Below are 25,680 nucleotides of genomic sequence, written 5' to 3'. Positions count from 1 at the left end.
CCTGAATACGAATATGACAGTAAAAAACAGTTGGTGGTTACGGTTTTTGAGAAATTTTCGGATTTATATCGATTCAAAATACTGCTTTATATAATGATAATAAGGTTAAATCTTCACTGTTCAGAATATTACAGCTTTCTTTTTCTGCATTTTATTTTACACTGGGCATCAGGTACATCACGAGCTAAAGTTCAACAATAGTCTGCTAGCATATTGGTACTACATTGTCCTTGGTATCTTTTTTTCCATAGTTGAAATTTCTTGGTGAAAGCGCTCCCCATGCTCATCACTGAAATCGCCACAATTCTTGAGGAAAAAGTCAATATGGGAGTGAAGGAAGTGAATTTTCGGGGACATTTTACAACCCATAGTTTCATACGCCAACAGTAAGTTTTTCACTAGTTTTTCATAGTTCTTATTTCTACAGTTACCCAGAAAATTTAATACAACCTCCTTGAATGCAATCCAGGCAGCTCTCTCTTTTCCCTCCAACAAAGATTCGGAGTGATTGTCCTTCATTATTTCTCTAATTTGTGGTCCATTGAAAACTCCCTCTTTTATTTTTGAATCACTAATAGCAGGATATTTTTCCTGGATATTTTTAAATACTTCAGTTTTATGATTCTTCCCTTTAACAGAATTCTTAATTAACGCTAACTTCATGTGTAAAGGGGGTAAAATTACTTTATTTTGAGGTGCAAGGGGTTTATGTATATTATAATATTTGGCTCTAGTGATCGTCGTTTTATTTTATAATACTTATCCCGAGCGCGTCTGTCCCAGTCGCACAGAAAGCAGTGAATTTTGTGTAGGCTAATTGCATTCCAAGAACCAATGCTACAACCTTCAAATCCGCACATATGAACCATTCGTATTTTGAATATTGTCATCAAAGCACACTTTAAAGAAATACACGTCTTACACAGAATACTAACACCACGGAAATCTCCTGGTAAACTGAAGCGATTTCATACGGCGAACCTGTTTCTCCCCCTCCAAATGGAACCGAAAAGAGCAATAAAACAATTTCCGCTTCTAGAAGTGGTTTTGACAGGATAGTTTATTGCAAAATATAAACTAATGTAATGTAATTAAAGCTTATAATGAAACAAATACACATGTCAAGTAAAATCAGATAAACTCAAGCGAATTCATACCGCGAACCTGTTTCATCCCCTCCAAATAGACTCGTAAAAGGGCAATAAAATAATTTCCCTTTGTACAAGTGCTTCTAACATGGTGGTCTACTTATACTAATATTGAATAATTTCGAAGAAAAAATTGTTCCGGGGCCGGGTATCGAACCCGGGACCTTTGCTTAAACGTACCAACGCTCTACCAACTGAGCTACCCAGGAACTCTACCAGACACCGATACAATTTTTCCTCTGTATCCACAGACCTGAAAGTGGGCTGACAACCGTCAAGCAACCAACATTGAGTGCACACTAACTCTGTCTGACTGAAATTGTAGTTTTCTGTTAACGAACAGTGACGTGTATTATGCAGATCAAGCGTTCAGGTATAACTTCCTGTAAAGTGAATTTGAATAATTTCGAAGGAAAATTTGTTCCGGGGCCGGATATCGAACCCGGGACCTTTGGTTAAACGTACCAACGCTCTACCAACTGAGCTACCCGGGAACTCTACCAGACACCGATCCAATTTTTCCTCTGTACCCACAGACCTCAAAGTGGGCTGACAACCGTCAAGCAACCAACATTGAGTGCACACTAACTGTGTGACTTAAATTGTGGTTTTCTGTTAACGAACAGTGACGTGTATTATGCAAATCAAGCTTTCAGGTATAACTTCCTGTAAAGTGTATTTGAATAATTTCGAAGGAAAAATTGTTCCGGGGCCGGGTATCGAACCCGGGACCTTTGGTTAAAGGTACCAACGCTCTACCAACTGAGCTACCCGGGAACTCTACCAGACACCGATCCAATTTTTCCTCTGTATTCACAGACCTGAAAGTGGGCTGACATTGTTTTCACATAATGAGTCTTCACATATTTTGTAAAAGAAAATAGTTACACGCGAAATACGGTGATTTTTTTAAGTAAAATGCATAGAAAATGAATTATATTGTGCATCTTGAAAACCCGAATTCATGGAACATTTTGCTTGTTATTTTTGAATTTAGGAGGTCGAAATTAGTAAGAATTTATTAGTTTAATATCTGGTGCAAAATGACTGTCGACCAGTGTTACATGGCAAGCTCCATAGGCTTCCAAGCTCTCCTTACCTTCTTCTAGAATTCTTTTAATTGCCATGGTTACAGTTAACCTGCTAACTAGAAAAGTAAGTATTCAAGCACGTTTAATTAAATTAAACAATCGCGTTCCCATGGAGAGCAAGATTGTACGTGTGATTGCTGTCTGTAGTCTGGATTTCGTGACGTTTAATAAAAGTTCGACATTCGGGTGGGAATTTTGTGGCCTCTTTCTAGTTTTGTGATTCTTCACGACTTCCTCTCTTGCATTTGCAGTCTGGTTTTCACGCTAAACTCATGTTTTCCCAAACTCCTTTTAACTGCGGAAGTCTTAATTGTTTTCAGAAAATTATAGAGCTGTTCCTTTACTGATGAATGTGCATATGAACATTCGAGAATTTTATGCCCATGCATTACCAGATAGCTGACGATTTCTCACGGAACGAAACAATGTTCTGTCCCGAAAGATCTGTAATGAACAAAGGAGCTGTAGATTAGTTAATTGACAAATATTTAAATTTAGCCTGCAATTCTCTTTCCACCATGACTGTAATGCTTTGCCTCCCTGGTCGTGTGGTTAGAATGACACAAGGCCACCGCTGGGACATCGCACGACAAAATATTTCGGACAAACACCCAGTTTCTTGAACGGAAGATAAATCTAATGCAAATCTAGCTTTCAGGTAAATCTCCTTGTGAAACAAACTTGAATAATTTCAAGGGAAAAGTTGTTCCGGGGCTGGGTATCGATCCCGGGACCCTACGCTTAGTGCACGAATGCTCTACCGACTGAGCTATCCAGGAACTATACCCGACACCGTCCCAATTTTTCCCTTTATATCCACACAACTCAAGTGGGCAGATAAGGCGCCAGAAACCCAACTTTGAGTGCACACAAACTCTGTGTGACTTGAATTGTGGTTTTCTGTTAACGTACCTACAGTGACGTACTGTATACATTATGCAAATCTGGGTTTCAGAAAAAGCTCCCTGTAAATTTTTTTAGTAGGTTATTTTACGATTAGAGAAAACACGGAAATTTTACTTGAATCAAGTAAAGAGATAGGTTTGGAAGTACATCCCGAAAAGACAAAGTATATGATTATGTCTCGTGACCAGAATATTGTACTAAATTGAAATATAAAAATTGGAAATTTATCTTTTGAAGAGGTGGAAAAATTCAAATACCTGGGAGCAACAGTAACAAATATAAATGACACTCGGGAGGAAATTAAACATAGAATAAATATGGGAAATGCCTGTTATTATTCGGTTGAGAAGTTTTTATCATCCAGTCTGCTGTCAAAAAATCTGAAAGTTAGAATTTATAAAGCAGTTATATTACCGGTTGTTCTTTATGGTTGTGAAACTTGGACTCTTACTTTGAGAGAGGAGCATAGGTTAAAGGTGTTTGAGAATAAGGTGCTTAGGAAAATATTTGGGGCTAAGAGAGATGAAGTTACAGGAGAATGGAGAAAGTTGCACAATACAGAATTGCACGCATTGTATTCTTCACCTGACATAATTAGGAACATTAAATCCAGACGTTTGGGATGGGCAGGGCATGTAGCACGTACGGGCGAATCCAGAAATACATATAGAATGTTAGTTGGGAGGTCGGAGGGAAAAAGACTTTGGGGAGGCCGATAAGTAGATGGGAGGATAATATTAAAATGGATTTGAGGGAGGTGGGATATGATGATAGAGACTGGATTAATCTTGCTCAGGATAGTAACCAATGGCGGGCTTATGTGAGGGCGGCAATGAACCTCCGGGTTCCTTAAAAGCCATAAGTAAGGAAGGTACTAAGAAAAACAATTAAAAAGAAGTCAAGCAAATCATGTATTCATTAATAATTAACTTTGGGTCAGTAATGTTTAGATGCTTAACAAAGACAAAAATACTATTCCATAACACCCGAAGTTCCTCTGTACAAGTTCTTTATTTTTCACTAGTAAGCCGGATGTCGTGGTTTTCAGATTTACAGCAAGTCCTGTCGTGAGTGAAATATTTTCAGATGAAATTTCGGCCTACAATTTCCCTTCTTCATCAAATTAACCTCCTCTGCTAACCATGATTCTGAGTTATAATTAGGGAGCGGATTTTTATGTGCTATAAATTTAAATATATTTATTTTTTATGTTCTAAAAAGTACGAAAATATTTGCTAAAAATAAAAAAAAATGTTTTAAATATGACAAAAATACTTTACTTAGCTTGAAAAAAAAATGTTAGTAGGTACTCACCAACCACGCTTGAGTTTTAGTAATTGGCCGAGAATTGCAGTGAACAACAAAGGTCATCTCCAAATTCTCCATCACAAATGCATGCCGATTATCTCTGAACAACGACTTATACTGTGAAAACGATCTTTCCACATCACAGGACATCAGACGTGCATATTTAAAGAGAGGAATGTCACAAACACAAACATCATCAATTTCACCTACAGGCACACCCTCCAATACTTGAGCAACTTTACATATTTTTTTATATCCACTGTTTTTCCCAAACACATTCTGAAATTTGTCCCTTAGTATTTGTAATTCTGAACCTGGTAGCGAGTGTATTTTAATTTCCACGCCACGCACCTCCCTGTTTCAGACAACAGGTTTTCGGATGTTTCGAGTTTTTATATGATGTCACACAAAAAGCTTAGATTTGCTAATAGAAAAGCCAAACCGTTTTGTAACAACCATCTTTCAGTATATCTTGAAGGATATCGATTGACGAAGCCCGATAACAGGGAATCACAACAAGATATATTGCCTTATTTGATAGGCATGAGCGAGAGCCGAGAGATTTGTTTAAATTAAATAATGTTCATACCCGAGCTTTTATCTGTTGTGTTTCACAAACAAAGCATGGAATGAAATCGTCTTCAGCAACAATAAACATTCCTGATTATGTGTTGCAAGATCTCTGCTCCTTGTCCGTGTTAATTTATTCTCTAGCAATAACACTGATATGCTGCCTAGCAGAACTTGAGGCGATACTACTACAAAAATGGATACTCCACACAACGCTTAGAAACACGAAGCAACCAATAATTCTTAAAAAAAGATAAATACTTTTGAGTGATATAATTGATTTATTTTTAAAATATTTAAAAGTTCTTGTAAAAAAAATTATTTAAGTAAAAAATCTCGAAGATTTATGTATTTATAATACATTTCCTGAAAATATGTATTTACATATTTTTTTTTCTGAAAATATGTGTTTTTATGTGAAATAAAATTCGGGTTTTAAACTTGAAACTTCGTGTTCGGAATGTTTAACTTTGTTAATTGTGTTTTATCACACGCAAAAAGAATATTTAATTACATAAGAATCCGCTCCTTAGCTGTAATTCTATCATTCTTTCTTTCTAGAAATGTCCTCACCTCTGAAATTACATTTTTCACACTACCAGGCTGCCAGATTACGAGGATGTCTTACTCGATCACATTTGGGGGTGTTAGCAACTTCCCAATTACTCCATTGGCATTTCAGGAACGTTACGAATTTAGCAAGAAGTGCCACACACACAGGAAGCAACTTCTGGCCAAGCTAAATATAGAAACGTTAAAAGTAAAGGATTCATGGAAGGGGATGAACTGTCGTTTCTCTACGTGTACTTCTTCCATGTTGTATCACCACCTATTCTACCCATGGTCTTTCGGAAGTTTATATTTGGCTGGTACAGGATGCTGTAAAATTTTAGTTTCGTGTCTTATATTTGCAGCGAATAAAGGATTCTTGTCCCTGAATGAAATGCCTCCAGGCTAAAAACACCGATCACTGTAAAATTCATCTTTCTTATTCTGATCATCGCCTTCCTTACTTATGGCTTATAGAGAGCCCAGAGTTTCCTTGCCTCCCTCACATAAGCCCGCCATCTGCCCCTATCCTGAGCAAGATTAATCCCTCAAAATTATTCAAATCAACTTTACAGGGAGTTATACCTGAAAGCTTGATTTGCATAATACACGTTACTGTACGTTAACAGAAAACCACAATTTAAGTCACACAGAGTTAAGGCCCATTCACAATGAAAATTAAATATAACCGTAACATAAACAGAGAAGTTTGCGCCCAGGTTACCAAATGGGATCATTCACAATGATTCACACTGACACTAACATTGCCGTTAGACGTTAACATGAAAGTTTGCTTATGCTTACGTGATTTGCAAACAGAACACAATCGTGAAGCGCTGAAGTATACAAAAAAGAATATGAGGAAATGGCGTCGTTGTTATGTTTCCATGGTTACCAAGTATGTATGCTGTTATGTTTATGTTCCCATCGTGAATGATGGTATGACTTCTTGATTTTACCGTAACTTTTATATTCTTAAGTTAACATTTACATTATGTTTAATTTTCATTGTGAATAAGCCTTTAGTGTGCACTCAATGTTGGTTGCTTGACGGTTTGTCAGCCCACTTCGAGGTCTCTGGATATAGAGGGAAAAATTGGATCGGTGTCTGGTAGAGTTCGCGGGTAGCTCAGTTGGTAGAGGGTTGGTACGTTTAACCAAAGGTCCCGGGTTCGATGTCCGGCCCCTGCACAATTTTTCCCTCAAAATTATTCATATCAACTTTACAGGACGATATACCTGAAAGCTTGATTTGCATAATACACATCACTGTTCGTTAACAGAAAACCACAATTTAAATCACACAGAGTTACTGTGCACTCAATGTTGGTTGCTTGACGTTTGTCAGCCCACTTTGAGGTCTCTGGATATAGAGGGAAAAATTGGAGCGGTGTCCAGTAGAGTTCCCGGGTAGAGCGTTGTTACGTTTAACCAAAGGTCCCGGGTTCGATGCCCGGCCCCGGAACAATTTTTTCCTCAAAATTATTCAACATTAATCCAATCTCTTCCATCATATCCCACCTCCCTCAAATCCATATTAATATTATCCTCCCACCTACGTCTCGGCCTCTCCAAAGGTCTTTTTCCCTCCAGCCTTCCAACTAACACTCTATATGCATTTCTGGATTCGCCCATACGTGCTACATGCCCTGCCCATCTCAAACGTCTGGATTTAATGTTCCTAATTATGTCAGGTGAAGAATACAATGTGTGCAGTTCTGCGTTGTGTAACTTTCTCCAGTCTCCTGTAACTTCATCCCTCTTAGCCCCAAATATTTGTCTAAGCACCTTATTCTCAAACATCCTTAACCTATGTTCCTCTCTCAAAGTGAGTGTCCAAGTTTCACAAACAAAGAACAACCGGTAATATAACTGTTTTGTCGACCTGGTTGACGAGTTGGTATAGCGCTGGCCTTCTATGCCCGAGGTTGCGGGTTCGATCCCGGGCCAGGTCGATTGCATTTAAGTGTGTTTAAATGCGACAGGCTCATGTCGGTAGATTTACTGGCATGTGAAAGAACTCCTGCGGGACAAAATTCCGGCACATCCGGCGACGCTGATATAACCTCTGCAGTTGCGAGCGTCGTTAAATAAAACATAACATTAACATTATAACTGTTTTATAAATTGTAACTTCCAGCTTTTTTGAGAGAAGACTGGATGATAAAAGCTTCTAAACCGAACAATAACAGGCATTTCCCATATTTATTCTGCGTTTAATTTTCTCCCGAGTGTCATTTATATTTGTTACAGTTGCTCCAAGATATTTGAATTTTTTTCACCTCTTTCTGATCGTCGCCTATCGTATTATATCATCGACTTGCGTCTTAAGGCTGGTTCACAATAAACCGAAACGAGAATCGGAACGAGAACGAAAACGAAAACGGTAAAATTGTTAAAATGTATACATTTAAATGTGAGCATTCACAATTAACGAAAAGCTTGCCGGAGCCCGGGATCGGGAACGGAGAGTTGGCCAAGTTTCAACTTTGGCGTTCACGTTTCCGATCACAGCCCACTAGATGCATTCTATTGCCATCTAAAAGCTATTTTGTCGTCGTATATTTTGTAGCAAGAAGACCGTGACATAACCTATGCATTATTTTGTTCTGTGCTGTGCATCATGGAGGAAGTTTTATTTGATAGGATTTTAATATTGAGTGTTGAGGAAAATCCTCACGTTTACGATAAGATATAAAGATGAGAAAATGAAGGAGAATACGTGGCTTTCAATAACTGCATCTTTGAACACCGATTGTAAGTGAATCATATTTTATTACTGTATTGGTTGTATTACACACTACATATTCATGCTTCAATTCAATAACTACTGTTGTGTTCATTTTTGTTCTATTACAAATGTTTCTTCTCTAATTATTTTACGTTATGGTAGACTTAAAATAGGTTGTGATAATAAAGATGCATGAGCATATTCATAGTACCGTACCTAATGAAATGTTTCAGATAAAATTTCGAAGTTGGTTAACCTGTGTTTATTTTATTTTATTGGGTTATTTTGCGACGCTTCATCAACATCTAGGTTATTTAGCTTCTGAATGAAATGAAGGTGATAATGGCGGTGAAATGAGTCCGGGGTCCAGCACCGAAAGTTACCCAACATTTGCTCGTATTGGGTTGAGGGAAAACCCCGGAAAAAACCTCAACCAGGTAACTTGCCCCGACCGGGATTCGAACCCGGGCCACCTGGTTTCGCGGCCAGACGTGCTGACCGTTACTCCACAGGTGTGGACACCTGTGTTTATGTTGGCTGTCTTGTACTCATGAGAGAACGCCATTGGTTAATTATACACAAATAACGTCAGAATGCGTAATATCGACTTTAGATATCGTTATTGACATGCATATCGACATCCATTGTTGTCTACTTTCTCAGTTTATTGTGAATCAAAAATTGTCATATTCCCGTCCTCTGCTTCTCGTTTTCATTCTCGTTCTCGTTCCCGGTTTATTGTGAACCAGCCTTTACATGTGCCCTACCTCAGAAATGTCTTCACAGACTGCAGTGTCCAGGAGGGTTTGAGTTTTATTTGATGAGATTTTAATACTGAGTGTTGAGGAAAATCCTCACGTTTACTATAAGCGGCGCGTCTCGTATAAAGATGAGAAAATGAAGGAGAATACGTGGCTTTCAATAGCTGCATCTTTGAACACCGATCGTAAGTGAATCACATTTTATTACTGTACTGGTTGTATTACACACTGCATATTCACGCTTCAATTCAATAACTACTGTTGTGTTCATTTTTGTTCTATTACAAATGTTTCTTCTCTAATTATTTTACGTTATGGTAGACTTAAAATAGGTTATGATAATAAAGATGCATGGGCATAATCATAGTACCGTACCTAATGAAATGTTTCAGATGAAATTTCGAAGTTGGTTAACCTGTGTTTATGTTGGCTGTCTTGTACTCATGAGAGAACGCCATTGGTTAATTATACACAAATAACATCAGAATGCGTAATATCGACTTTACATATCGTTATTGACATGCATATCGACATCCATTGTTGTCTACGCTCTCAGTTTATTTTGAATCAAAAATTGTTATATTCCCGTCCTCTGGTTCTCGTTCCCGGTTTATTGTGAACCAGCCTTTGCATGTGCCCTACCTCAGAAATGTTTTCACAGACTGCAGTGTCCAGGAGGGTTTGAATCAGCCATACATATAAGGAGGTGTCAGCAATCCACCATTTCACTGGCCTTCGAGAAACGTCACGTATAATCTTTTAGCAACAACAGTACAGCCACACACACAGGAAGTGACACCCCAGCGGACCAAATATCGATCTACTGTAGGTAATGCAGTTCGTGAAGGAATAGCCGTGTGTGTCGTAGTCACCGTTCACATTGCCTGCATTTGCTCCTTTCACCTCATTCGCAATTCTCTTGTTTGCCCCCCTCTACCTCCTCCCCCTCTCTTTTCCTTCCCTCCCTATCCCTCCTTGCATCTCGCGAAAAACCTTGGCCTTATTCGTTTTAGCCTTGGAGTACTATCAGTTAAAGCTGTGGCAACTCTTTCATTAACTGAAATACACGGCACAGCCGTCACGTCTTCCACTCGTTCAACTTGGTGACAAAAGCAGAAAAGTGTCGCACAATAGCCCCTTTGCGGAAATGCTCCTCAAGACACGGTCTTTCCTACTTCGCGATCAATGTTTGTAGTACGGTTATACCATTGCCCTTTCATTCAAGACAAGTCAATGATGGCTGCCACTAGACGCTCTCCCATTCATAAAAACGTACTAGTTTTAGTAGCGGTACCGGTAGATGGCTCTGAACGCGTGTGGGTTTTCTTTAACGCGCCGAACGTTCTGCTTCAGTCATTTGAGCGCCGTTGCGGGAAGTGGGTGTATTCGTAAGCTCGCCTCTTTCTCGACCAGTGGATAGTTCTCTTTGCTTTTTACTGCCTGTGTAGTCAACTGTTTTATACAGAGAATGATGTGAAGTTTCTTTCGAAATCTTGAGTGAAAGTGTAAAGTTTCTTTTAATATTTAAATCATTACAGAGGTGTTTTATTTAAGATTCTTGTGTTGTGTCGTGATTAGAAGATGCTGCGGTGCTTCTGCATTTCTGTGAATTGTGTATGTGTTTGGAAGTGTGGATGAAATAGTATGAGAAATGTCGTCCTCTTATCCTGCGTTCAAAAAGAAGCACAGGCTGCTATTGAGACAACTTCGTGAGCACCAAGAAGAAACATTTGCCGTCTGCATCCCGCACTTCGCAACATATCGGTTAACATTACTACAGCGAAGTAAGTGTCGAATCTTGTGAGATTATATAGCTGAGTTTTCTTACTTCTTGCAGTAGTCCGAAGTTTCTTACAGACTTCAAGGAATTAACAGTCACATATTTTAAGTGTACATAATAAAATCCTTCTTATCAAACTTTTACTTTATCGTATTATACTGAGCGGAATGTTAGCTTTATATATCACAGAGCCAAGGAGAAATATTGAATGGTTTCTTAATTTACATAATTTTTTCCTTGGAATAAATTACGCATGCGCAGAAAGGTAAGACGTATTGGTCTCACCTTCAGGAGAAAGAAGATAAAAAAAAAAGTGGTTTCCGTGCAAAGAGTTTTCGAATGTCTAGACAGGTTTTACGCGGGTCATTCATTGCGTGATCTTTTATGGGAAGTATCAATTTTTTTGTTCGAGAACCCTTTACAGTTTAATTCGCCACAAGTAAAGACGAAAGAAGTGTCGTTATTTACACGTGTATAGTGCTTTCTGATTTTTAGACATGATTTTATAAAAATTTTAGACTTGATCTCCCTCTAGCAAGGTTGAGTGTGTTTGCCATGAATTCAAAATGTTGCTATTACGATTTTTATACGCATTTTAATTGGTTTCAAGTGTTTAACGAAATGTTTTCCAGTTTCTATGTATATTTTTTAAATCGAAGTCATCTTTTCAGATTCATTTAATTTACAATTTCCGCCTCGCCTTTACTTTTATTACATATCAAACATGTAACCAACATCAAGTTTTCTCAGCATTCCGAGGTTTCAATTTTCATCGGTTCGTTGGGAATTTTTGTGTCAAAAGTGAACGTCTAAAGAAATTCTTCCTCATTTCTGTTTGATACTTCTTTCTCTCGAGAACTTCTTTCGTCTTGTTTTCTGTAGTCTACTACAGTTTTCCATATTTCCCCCGTTCTGCATTACACACAGTTCTAAATTCTGGTAAATTGAGTCTTACTTTTTTTTATCAGATTTGCGGGTTACATTTTATTTAACACTCCTAACTGCAATTTATTACAAAAAAAAACGTTACTACTAAGATTTATTACAAATCATCCGTCCTCAAGTGAGGTTGACCACTGGGATTCGGAATTAACAAACATAAAAGATAAAGGGAAATGAAACGAGCAAAATAATGATTCGATTTGTACATTAAAACAAAAATTTACGTGTTAACATATAGACGAAAGTGTAGAATTTGAAGAGAGGCCTTAAAAATTTCCATTACAATCTTCTGAACCTCATAAAATGGAATTTGAAAGGATTTGAGAATATTATATGTAAATTTTGGTAAACAACCCCTCGCTCTAAATAGTAAGCCTGCAACATCCCAGTTGTAAAGCGAAATGCCTTATTTTTCACTGAGGTATGGAAGACAAGGTACATATTTAGCTCGTTTGTCATCATTTATCTGCAGTTGCTTGATTCTTGTCTCGTTCAAAGCAAATCGTAGGGTCTAAGACCATCGCTTTCTGGGTTCAGACTATGATAAATTTGGATTTCCTTCATTTAGGCCTGCTTTGTCGATCGTCATGAAAGGTCTACCGTGCGCCCTTCTGTTGTTGATAAAATGAACCGGTATGGCATAGTTGCGCCCCGCGGTCAATTGGGAGGCCTAGCCATGGCATAATTGCGCCCCGAAGAAATCAGGTAGCAGATGGGACATGGCATAGTTACGCCCCGAAGAAATCAGGTAGCAGATGGGACATGGCATAGTTGCGCCCCGAAGAAATCAGGTAGCAGAATGAACATGGCATAGTTGCGCCCCGATGAGCATAGTACACACGAAAGTGATTGTCATAAAATAAATAAATTAGCCTACTTAAAAATATTACAGTGATAGCTGCATTGAAATGAGGTAGGCCTAGCGTGTGATCAATTTTGCTATTTAAAATAACACTTTTTTATTGATCACACACAATAAATGAACTGCATTTTTTGTTTCTACATAGATATCTTAACCCTACGGTACAGGGTTTCGAAAATTGAAACTTAGAACCATTATCAATTATTAACTCTTCACCCTTTTCACTAAACTTAACATTCATTTTAAATTAACCTCACTATACGCCACAGACGGTGTGAAATCACTAATAAAATGTCAAGACTGCTAAGGCCCCATATTCCAACGACTCATTCATTCGAATATGTCAGTTAATAAAGTACTGCCAACTTCATGGTGTTCATTTTAACGGTAGGCTATTGATAATCACTGCATAAACAGTAGAAAAAAAGTTAATAAAATACTGCCAAATTCATGGTGTTCATTTTAACGGTATCGATAATGAATATAAATCGAATAAGAAATCAGTAAGGTTGGTTGATTACGAGGCTCGAGTTTCCGTAATGTCTTTTTCTGTACCTATTTCATCGGGGCGCAACTATGCCATGACCTTTTCTCTACCTGAAGGGAACGGGGCGCAACTATGCCTTGCCTTTTTCTCTACCTGATGGGAACGGGGCGCAACCATGCCCACAAAACAGGGACCCTTTTTTATATGCTGCATTTTATCTGATCGTGTGGCGCAACTATGCCCTGCCCAAATGAACCATAATGTTGACTGACATCAAGAAAAAGAAATCATTACCGATAATATATTTCGTTCTTTCGTTGATGACAAAATTATTGGGCTATTTGGCGATACCTGGGGACACTTCTGTAAATAATATTTCATCCGCCTCTCTAACGTTATCTAGTTCAATATAGAAATATTTTCTTTCGGTTGTCTGTTACGATATTCCGATATAGGGGGCTTTTTCATGCGTGCATAGTAAAATTTGACCAATGTTTTCGCAGAACATATGCGACCCCTGTTGACCGACCGAAGATCGTCTTATGCTTTCATAAAGTGTGTAGGTTGGCTAGTATCTCTCTCCCACTCTCTCTCTCTCTCTCTGTAGTCCTTGAACGGATTTGGCACGTCTTTCACATAGCAGGCGTTTCTCTTCTTGCTGAACGAACAAATATTCTTTTCTCGGACATAGTGGTTATACAAGTAGTATCCCCCCCCCCCCGTTTATCGCTCCAGTACTGTTCCCGTCACTACCGCATATCTGGAGCAGTGAATCTCACAGGCTCATTTTTGTGCTTACTATGATTTTTATTGTTTAGGTGGGCTACACTTTTTATATAGACTAAAAGTTCACAATTACAAAAACATGGCATCGTAATGACCCGACTATGGAAAATTTAATCTAAATATTACGTTTAAATTTATATAAATTCAGTAATCATATCGATTATAACTAGGGCCCAGATGTTTAGGCATTTATAACAATTAAAATAGGCAGGCAAAAAAAAAAGGCAATAAAACGTAAAAAAAAAAGGCATAATAGGCTATATTTTAACAATAAATTTAAATTACATCAACATAACTCACACATATTTACTTCGTAGGTGACATATGTTGACTTATAATAGTAATATGCGTTACAAGAGCGGTATGTTGGAAGTTCTCATGTTGGAGGAAAAGTTTGAAAAAGCGAAACGTAGTTGAGCTTTTTTAATTTCCGAGAATTGAAAGAAAACATACCGCTCGTGTATCGTACATTATTTTGTGCGAAGATCGTTTATTACATACCTGAAAGAGGAATTTCTAATTAGTTGCAATGAAATCTCCATCTTGGTTTCTGTTCAATGACGGCAAATTTGCAAAACAAAAATATCTATCTTCAACATTGTTGCTTTAAAATGTTTTCTGTGTTTACTATACTCCAGCAGGCCATGATATACGTCTGTCTTTTTTCCCCCAGTCTATGATGAGTCTGGAATCTTGTTGATTTTTTCATGGCTTCCTTAATGTTACTTGCATCACGAATGTAGTAACTTTAGTGGAGTTGTAGAGTTTACTTAATGTTTGCAAATATTTAAAAACAATAATTAACAGTGCAATTTAGGTGAAATTGCACTGGTAAGATTCCAATTTATAATTATTACTATATTAAACGTCTCTAAAAATAATATGTTAAAAGCCTAAAGCAGTAAAATCAATATGTCGCTTAAGCGGTAAGAAGAGGGAAATTGTTGTGTGTGTTAGGTTGGGAATACTGGATGTGGAATTTTAGACTTTCCGCGGATTTGTTTTGTGCGGAAACCAAGCAAATACGCACGATCTCGCACAAAATACTTTTTTTCGTGATTAACTGTCTTTTCACAAACCTTACATAAAAAAAAAAACTGTTCCATCGGTTGAAAACACATGGGCACCAAATTCACTAACGTAACCATGAAGTTTACTTGCAATGGTTTACTGAATTTAGGCATTCTAGCTAACCGATCTTATACCTTCTGTCACCTGACAATAACTGACTGTTCCTCACTCAAATTTCTTTCTCCTACGACAATAAACACGTGTAGCACAAAATTGTAACGGTAAGATTTGAAAATATGAAAGCAAACAATTGAAAATGCTACGTGACAACTTCTATGAGAACGAGCTTAACATTTAAAGTTATAAAGCTGATTGTTGGTATCGTGAAGACATGACTATTATATTTGTAACTGTGGATTGTCGAATGTTATGTTTTATTTAACGACGCTCGCAACTGCAGAGGTTATATCAGCGTCGCCGTATGTGCCGGAATTTTGTGCCGCAGGAGTTCTTTTACATGCCAGTAAATCTACTGACATGAGCCTGTCACATTTAAGCACACTTAAATGCCATCGACCTGGCCCGGGATCGAACCCGCAACCTTGGGCATAGAAGGCCAGCTGGATTGTCGATCATTATTCATATTACAGCAATAGTATTAAAGCACGATTATTAGCAGATTAAGCACCGAAAAAAAATTAATTTTATTTACTATTGTTAGTAAAGTTAGTCATTGTTTCAAATATTTAAATTTCATACACATTACATTACAATTAATTAGAAAATTACAAATAAGCAAGAAATATTGCTTTAAAATGACAAAAAAACAGGCATTTATTAGTTTAAGAAACACCTTAAAAAAGCAAAATAAAAATTGGCCCTATCACTTTGATTTACTCCAAATCACATTTATATTTATGCAAATAATGATTTACTTCCACCCAGTTTTTAATGTGACAACGTTTCTTAGTTAGTGTTAGGTTTCAACTTATGTTATTTTTTATTTATTTATTTCTTTTTTTTAGAATTTTAGGTAAGGACGCAAATAGCCATAAGCTGACGCGCCCTTTTTAAACCCCACTAACTAACCGAGAGATGTCAGTGATCGATAACGATACTACCTAGTGGCAAATTTAAAACTAAATGCGTGTATGAAGTATAGTATATTGTACTCCAGGACCCAGAAGGATAGAGTAGAAAATAATAAAAAGAAACTGTGTTCGACTAACATTAAATTTGAAATAAACTTAAAATACATTTGATTCGATGTATATTTTGATAAATATCCGGTTGTTGAGTTATTGAGGAAAATAACCGGTTATCAGGTTAAACCAGCTAGCAAAGATAACCGGTATTTAACCGGTTAACCGTATAAAAATAAATAACCGGTTATGTTTTGGCCATCCCTAGGTTGTACATCTTTGAATTCGGATAAAAATCCGTTTAGAAGTCTAAATTTATTTTCGATGGCAGGGTGAAGTAACGAGAGACTTAGGCGTAATTAGTAGTAGTAGTAATAATAATAATAATAATAATAATAATAATAATAATAATGACATGCATCATCTTGTGTATGATCTGTGCTGTCTTAAGCTGTGAGCGTTCTCCGAGCTAACCATATGGCCTGAATCTTTAATAAGAAGTTACTACACTATAATTTACGAATGTGCTCTTGAGGATGTAACGTTCTAAATACAGAAACCAACGGAAGTGTGTACTTCCGTCAAGACAAATTATTACATTAGAGATCCCGCAACTCGTGACCGTGTGAGTGATGTAAAATCACGGTCGACAGTGAAGAAGTGTCTAATCCGTGAAATAAATAGTTATTATTATTCCACCTTTAATAGTTTATCAACAATCAACACCTTCAGTTTATTATTACCACTACCAATTATCAATTAAATGAGTGCTATAGCCTTGATCACACCCTGGCCGAAGTGCAGTCCTTATACATAGAAATGCATCAATATTATTGTCGCCACCAACGCTTCCAGATTAAGTTGTCCACTTTAAAATGACCAGAGGAAAAATGGCCACAAACAAAAATGCCCAGAGCAAAATATGCAAGGGAAAAAGTCCAGTAAAAAAGTCCACATACAAAAATGTCCACAACAAAAAAAGTCCGCATTCAAAAATGCCCATATAAAGTTCATAATTGGAATATATATATATATATATATATATATATATATATAGCACCTATGAGACGAGATGTGTGACCAATGCTGATATGGATAACTTACATGTAGTCTAGATAAACCAAATGAACATTTAATTTTATGGACATTTATGTAAGTGGACTTTTCCATTTGCGAACGTATTGAAATGGACATTTTAACCTCCAACCCCACCAACATCACCACCTAAGTACCTTAAATTGTCGTAACATTTTAAACAATATATTTTTCAACATCTTTTCAACCTCTTATGGCGTTAAGATATACGCTTACATAGACTCTTAAGATAAAATCCACGTTTTTTCCTTAATGTCTTTCAAACTTTGGTGACATTCTTGGGGGTAAACTAACAAATGAACATTTAATTTTATGGGCATTTATGTAAGTGGACTTTTCCATTTGCGAACGTATTGAAATGGACATTTTAACCTCCAACCCCACCAACATCACCACCTAAGTATCTTAAATTGTCGTAACATTTTAAACAATATATTTTTCAACATCTTTTCAACCTCTTATGGCATTAAGATATACGCTTACATAGACTCTTAAGATAAAATCCACGTTTTTTCCTTAATGTCTTTCAAACTTTGGTGACATTCTTGGGGGTAAACTAACAAATGAACATTTAATTTTATGGGCATTTATGTAAGTGGACTTTTCCATTTGCGAACGTATTGAAATGGACATTTTAACCTCCAACTCCACCAACATCACCACCTAAGTACCTTAAATTGTCGTAACATTTTAAACAATATATTTTTCAACATCTTTTCAACCTCTTATGGCGTTAAGATATACGCTTACATAGACTCTTAAGATAAAATCCACGTTTTTTCCTTAATGTCTTTCAAACTTTGGTGACATTCTTGGGGGTAAACTAACAAATGAACATTTAATTTTATGGACATTTATGTAAGTGGACTTTTCCATTTGCGAACGTATTGAAATGGACATTTTAACCTCCAACCCCACCAACATCACCACCTAAGTACCTTAAATTGTCGTAACATTTTAAACAATATATTTTTCAACATCTTTTCAACCTCTTATGGCGTTAAGATATACGCTTACATAGACTCTTAAGATAAAATCCACGTTTTTTCCTTAATGTCTTTCAAACTTTGGTAACATTCTTGGGGGTAAACTAAGCAATTTATCGGGTAGTATCGGACATCGGGTAATATCGGACAGTGAGTTTCTTTCATCTACCACACGATGATAGTACCTGATTGATATGGTTACGTTTCTGTGATGTCGCATAGAGAAACGTAACCATGTCATTCAGGTACTACCATATGGTGGTAGATGAAAGAAACGCACTGTCCGATACTACCCGACTCTCCCCTAATTCAAACTTAAAAATCGAATTAGGCGCCCAAAGATTTTTTTTTTTTTTTTTGAAGAATATTAATACAATTTTGGATCGACCTAACTCCAATAGAAATTGGCCTGATTAAAACTTCTTTCGTCAAAGTGATCCCCTACATAATATGGAAAATGTCATTATAGGCCTACTAAAATTATTTATCTTAAACCATTCAAAAGATATGCCACATTATAAAAGCACTTCCGAAAAAAAAAAAAGTATATTTGTATATTTTTGGGATAATGACCATAAACTATTGAAAATAATAATTTTAGTTTACAACACACCACATGTTTAAGCGTTTAAGTTTAAGTTTGATACAGTGGAGTCTTTTGCTCAGTTGGAAATCTACTTTTTTCCCGTCGGAAGGATAATAAATGTCGAAAAATGTGAAATAGGAGAAAGGCAACGCTGAAGATGGCATACTTATTTACTGGCTTTTCAGGAACCCGGAGGTTCATTGCCGCCCTCACATAAGTCCTACATTGGTCCCTATTCTGAGAAAGATTAACCCAGTCTCTATCATCATATCCCACCTCCCTCAAATCCATTTTAATATTATCTTCCCATGTATGTCTCGGCCTCCCCAAAGGTACTGAAGATGGCATAAGGTATAGAAAGTAGGCCTATAGTGCACTTATATTGTAGGCTTAAATGCTCAAATAATTATGAAATTATTGAGGTAATGGGTACAAGTTATATACGAGTATTTTTTAAAACTAGAAGAAATGAGCTTCCAGATGAGGCAAAACTATTATTTACCAAAATTTTGAAGAAATTTTACATTTCTAGAGTCAATGTATACCTTAATAAAATAACGATAGAATGAGAATATTAGAGGAAACGAGCATACCTGGAAAAATGTTTCACAACCAGTTTTTGAAATAATCTAAAAAAAAAATACGTGCTGGAGATCGAACTGTAATCCCCCAAATGAGAAAGACTCAGATTCGTACGTTCGGTAAACCCATGCTTTTATTCTGTTCCAAATACCCAGTAGAAACGCGCATCACGAGTCTAATCTTTTGCGGAAATGGTAGCGATAGTGTGGGCTACGTGACAATGCCCATTGCACCACGATAGCGTGGAGGGGCAGCATATCTGATTGACACACAGCTGATAATGAATGAATTTATACATTACAGTCCATGAAAATCGAAGCGAGAACCGTGCTTGCATGCCCACCATACGCTTCATGATCGCATCTTTTTAATATGATTTAACACCTATATTTTCAGACTTCACCAACTAGGATATTGGTTCTACAGAGTGATTTATATAGAACTGACACATTTCTTTCTTTAATTATTCCGTTGGAAATTCATTCAATGACCCAATCTTAGCACCAAATTAAGCAGAATGTTCTGGAGTTTCGATTCCTTGTCACTAGATGCGCAGATGTTTATACAGGGACATCATTTTATTTTTACTTCAATTTTTATTGTACCTGAGTTTTTGAATGTACTTCACTGCCACCCCTTCTACTAATGAAGTTCAACCGTCCTCCACACAGATCCAAGACCGCATATACAGTCATAGTAAACAATACGTTCCAAAAATATATTCGCGTTTTCCAGTGACGAAAGATCTTTCAATATTGAATCATTTTCGCACAGGTACTGTCGTCCATTTATCCACGTCGTATCCCGGTTTCCCCCACCAGCTTTTATTCGCCAGCTAGTGGCTGGGCTGTCTTAGCTCTTTTCTGAGAACATTAATTTCTGTTAGGAATTGGACGTCTACGTAATATTATATAACTGTTTAAAATAACTTAAATGAAAGGGCCTCGTTAAGTAATTAATTGTCACCTGATTTCCTCCCTTTCTACGACCCTACGACATAACCACTTGGACGGACAGTAGATAGCATGTCTGAGTAATTTTATCTTTTCGGGTCGGGCAGAAGTGAAGATTGAATTTACAGTACGTAAGTTACTCTTTTATAGAGTAGGTACAGAATTATTTCAACATGAGTTACTAGTATGAAGAACGAAACTGGTAATTGGGATTAGGTACAATAGTCTATAGTGCGATAATATGCACATTAGAACTGAAGCCTGTATCGAAATGAACGGCCACCATATTCAAAAAAGTGTTTAAATATCCATATTATGATTATTTTTTAATTTAACTTCATTCTCTATATTGTACGTTAATATGCTGTAGACAGTATAATATACACTGCATAATGAATACGTTCGCATGGACAGCTCAGTTCGTGAGTAAAAACACTCATTGTTAATACTGTACTGTATTTTGATTAAACAAAAACCTAATGAAAATGATCAAACTCAAAAGCGCAATATTTCCTAGTTTACGTAAATGGATGAACTACTTTTCTTCCCTCCTATACGTAGTACAGTGATTTGTTTGTATATTACGCCAGTATCATCGAACTCCAGTCGTGGAAGGGGGTAGCAAACGGCGTTGATCCAGAGGTATAGGCAAGTTAATATTAAAAATGTTAGTAAAAATAAAATGATGTCCCTGTATTTTATTCCTATTGTTGGCAGCCTAAAGCCATATAGGGTTACGGTTGTTCATCAGCTACATGAACCAGATAAGGATAAAAGATTGAATTGTTGTCGTTGGTTTCAGACGTTCATTGTGCAAAATCCTGCCATATTGTCCATCACATGGTTCACAGATGAAGCATGGTTCCATTTATCCGGTTATGTGAACCCACATAACTCACGCCATTGGGCCATCGAAAATCCACATGTCATCCATGAAGCACCTATGCACCCGGTTAAAATCGGAGTTGGGTGCGCAATATCTGCACAGAGAATAGTGGGGCCAATTTTTTTTAACCAGACTGTGAACACTGCAGAGTACCGACTGATTTTCATGGAGTTTGTTGAGCAACTGGACGATGTAGAGCTGAGTCAAGGATATTTTCAGCAAGATGGCGCTACATGCCATACATCAAATAAATCCATGGAACTAATTGCAAGTTTCTTTGACGACCGAATAATTTCCAGGAACCTGTGGCCACCGAGATCTCCGGATTTGACAACGCCGGACTTCTTTCTATGGTGTTACTTAAAAGACAGGGTTTACGCCACACGTCCCCAGACATTGGACGATCTGAAGCACAACATCACACAGGAGATTCAAGCTATTGACAACAGAGTCCTCCAACGAGTGGCCAGTAACATGGAACGACGTGTTGAGTTGTGCTTTATGCAGGATGGAGGACATTTTCAACATTTGCTATAGCGGTAAATAATCTCCCAAAATTCCTCTACATTTTAGGTATAATAAGTTGTCGCTAGCACAATTCGTTTTGAAACAATTAATGAAAGAAATGTCAGTTCTATATAAATCACTCTGTACAATAGTTTCGTTTTAAGATCTAAAACCTATCATAATTTATTACATTGCCCTTAATATATGTTACAAAGAAAAATTATCTGTAGTAATCTCAGACCTCGAGTGACATTTATTAGGACCATTTCGTGAATAAAATAAAAATGTAAATATTAATATATCCCTAAAATTCGGTCACAAAATGTTAATAATTGTATATTAACGAATACTTCACCTCTTCAGACATTGTGAAGTTGAAATACTCGTACATGAATATCGATTACTGCAATAAAGAAATTCGATGTTATTATTCAGTAATGCCAATTGCGAAAAGCAAAATACAGGTTTAACAATGTTAATTACATGTACTGCACTTTTCTCTTATTATTATAACATAAATACATTTTCATTGTCTGCTGAAATCATAATTTAATTTAACAGTAACAGTGGGGACAGCTATATACCAATGCTTATGTATTCACAGCGAGACATGTTGCTACACAGTGAAGCCATCTCTGTATAGATAGACCTAATTAAAATACGAATTTTATTACGCCATACGGAAGGCAGTTTGATCAAAGACCTTATTATTAGCTACTATGCAAGGTGTTTGAGTTTGATATGCGACGATGTTACATAAATTTGAGCATCTGACTTTCTATTAATTCTTTAATTTCATTCACAAAATACAAATTTTATAGGCTACAATTATAGGTTAAGTTACCTGTGGGAGCAGGACCAATGTCGGCTGTGTCTTATTTCGACCGTTACTTACAATCAGTGCTACACGAAAGCATTTTTTATAGCTCGACAAACTCATTCTCGCTGTAGTGTGTAACGGAACTAAAGCTGCAATCTGGAAAGAATATTGAAAGAATAAAGTTTGAAAGGTACGTTCAATTAAGATGCATGAAGATTTTGTGCCTACATGGTGCGCCATTTTGAACGTCGTCTTCACTGCGTAAATATATTAATTAATATTAAATATCAATCTTGCATTCAATGCTTTAAAGTTGAAAGAAAAGTTTAACCGTGTAGTTGCATCTTAATGTATTCATGATCATCAATTTACGGGGAAACAGTTGGCGACAACGACTAAACAAAAGAACGATCATGCGATAAATTGATAGCGATAAATCTAGCTGCAAAAATTATCGCAAAGTGTGGCTGTGATTGGTTGGAATTCAAAATTTCATTGCACTTCATTGGTCGAAAATGGAATGACGTCATATAAATGAAATAGTCCACAATATTTTGCAACACTTTTCGGTAGTGTTCCCATTTTGATATTTTCGAAACGGGGTAGTCGTATCGGCTCCCATGGCTACACTTCATGGTCGTATTGGCTCCCTGGTCTGAAACGTTGTTCTTACCTGAATGGTCGTATCGGCTCCCGGGTGTAGATCAGTATTCTTTTCTGAACAGTCGTATAGACTCCCGGGTGTGGATCGGTATTCTTTCCTGAACAGTCGTATAGACTCTCGGATGTTGATCAGTATTCTTTCCTGAACAGTCGTATAGACTCTCGGATGTGGATCAGTATTCTTTCCTGAACAGTCGTATAGACTCCCGGGTGTGGATCGGTATTCTTTCCTGAACAGTCGTATAGACTCTCGGATGTTGATCAGTATTCTTTCCTGAACAGTCGTATAGACTCTCGGATGTGGATCAGTATTCTTTCCTGAACAGTCGTATAGACTCCCGGGTGTGGATCGGTATTCTTTCCTGAACAGTCGTATAGACTCTCGGATGTTGATCAGTATTCTTTCCTGAACAGTCGTATAGACTCTCGGATGTGGATCAGTATTCTTTCCTGAACAGTCGTATAGACTCCCGGGTGTGGATCGGTATTCTTTCCTGAACAGTCGTATAGACTCTCGGATGTTGATCAGTATTCTTTCCTGAACAGTCGTATAGACTCTCGGATGTGGATCAGTATTCTTTTCTGAACAGTCGTATAGACTCCCGGGTGTGGATCAGTATTCTTTCCTGAACAGTCGTATAGACTCCCGGGTGTGGATCGGTATTCTTTCCTGTACAGTCGTATAGTCTCGGATGTGGATCAGTATTCTTTTCTGAACAGTCGTATAGACTCCCGGGTGTGGAGCGGTATTTTTTCCTGAACAGTCGTATAGACTCCTGGGTGTGGATCGGTATTCTTTCCTGAACAGTTGTATAGACTCTCGGATGTGGATCAGTATTCTTTTCTGAACAGTCGTATAGACTCCCAGGTGTGGGGCGGTATTCTTTCCTGAACAGTCGTATAGACTCTCGGATGTGGATCAGTATTCTTTTCTGAACAGTCGTATAGACTCCCAGGTGTGGAGCGGTATTCTTTCCTGAACAGTCGTATAGACTCCCGGGTGTGGATCGGTATTCTTTCCTGAACAGTCGTATAGACTCCCGGGTGTGGATCGGTATTCTTTCCTGAACAGTCGTATAGACTCCCGGGTGTGGAGCGGTATTCTTTCCTGAACAGTCGTATAGACTCCCGGGTGTGTCTATACTATTATTATTTCAGAAACATTTTTCGTTTCATTTTTGAGCTTTTTATTTGGGTGTTTAAGTTCGAATTGTTTAGGTAGGCCTATATTCCATCTTTAAAAACATGTAATTGTTCAAACCGGTGTAAATAAATAAATAAATGGTTGTTGGATCATGCCACCAGCTCTATGTGAAGAAGATTCATACTAAAAATCCATTGCATCGAGTTCAGTGCCCAGTACGGAAGTGAAGATTTTAATCACTTTTCTATAATGACTTGGTGTGCAAGTTCTATGCTAAATGTTCATCTTTTGTTGTTTTAAGCAATGTTCTTCCACCAAACTCAAAACACGATGTTATTTAAGAATCTGTGTCAGCATATTCAGTGTTGTCGATGACTTGTAAGCCTGAATTTTAATAATAAATTCAGTGTTTTTGTATTTAGACTCTGCTTTGCTCATATATTCACTGAAACGCTCATTTATTATTTGAGAAAGAATTGTGTGGGACTTGGGTCGATGCCCTGTTATGCCCAATTGGTTTGCTATGAGATCTAAATTTAAAGACTTCACAGCACCCACTCTGCGTCTGCAATTAAGATTCAAGAGGACATTTTGACCTACTTGCAACAGCAACGGCAATAGGATCGCAACAATTAATGATTGAATTGAGAGGAAGGAGGGTAGAGGGGAACTGGCGTTCATGAAAGAAGTGCGGGTTCCATTCAATAAAACCGAGGCGCTTTCTGCGCACGTCAGGCGAGCCTAGCTCTCTTCCACTCCCACGCCATGCGCCACGGGTTCGAACACCGGGACCATACTAGTGCGACCATTGAATCCAAGTGTGAAAGTTCGTTCAACTGTTTCTTCCCGGTGTTTGTAGGGTAATAGTGTTTCCTTGGACATACTGAAGTAGCGTTATTCGTGTCTCTTCTATCATCGGAATGCCTATAAAAGAGCTATATTTTTAAGGAAATAATAAGAAATATAGATGTTTTCATGGGGACAGAAAAGAATGTCAATCCGCTGAGATTTCGGTAAGTCGTTTACTGTTTTGTTGCCGTTAATGAAAACTTGATGTTAAATACGAAATTATTTTATGTTAAATTTATGTGTTGCGTGCGATAGTAACACACAAATGCTAGTAATTTCTGTCCATCAAGAATATTTTAGGATAATGGTATTTTATCGTAGGAATTGGAAAGAATGTTCATTTATCTATGATAGTCATTTCTCATTTTATGTTTTTTTTTTTTTTTTCGTTGTTGGTAACTACAGCATCTATTAGTGCTAACAGATGGAGTTACCTGTCAACAATGTGACGCTGAAACGTGTGTTCAGGTTACTGCCCAACGACAGTCCTGATGTATTTTATATTTTGATAATAAGAAATATAGATGTTTTCATG

General features: G+C 37.3%; 1 protein-coding gene and 1 non-coding gene across 3 annotated transcripts in view; one reads left to right on the top strand and one right to left on the bottom strand.

Annotated features, from left to right (window-relative positions):
* Positions 1–25,680, top strand: part of sty (sprouty signaling antagonist) — a 328,914-nt gene that overhangs the window by 221,556 nt on the left and 81,678 nt on the right. The window contains exon 1 of one of the 2 annotated variants that reach the window (XM_069826931.1): positions 10,432–10,848. The exons of the other annotated variant lie outside the window; for it this stretch is intronic. The gene's annotated coding sequence lies outside the window, so the exon portion shown is untranslated. Of the gene's footprint in view, positions 1–10,431; positions 10,849–25,680 lie in introns of those variants that run through there. 2 annotated transcript variants of the gene reach the window in all.
* TRNAK-CUU (transfer RNA lysine (anticodon CUU)) lies at positions 1,853–1,925 on the bottom strand. The gene has a single exon. It is a non-coding gene; the product is annotated as a tRNA-Lys (tRNA).

Source organism: Periplaneta americana, chromosome 5 (assembly GCF_040183065.1).
Source record: "Periplaneta americana isolate PAMFEO1 chromosome 5, P.americana_PAMFEO1_priV1, whole genome shotgun sequence".
Lineage (NCBI taxonomy): Eukaryota > Metazoa > Arthropoda > Insecta > Blattodea > Blattidae > Periplaneta > Periplaneta americana.
Note: the sequence above shows the minus strand (reverse complement) of the source record. Positions and strands in the feature narration are given on the sequence as shown.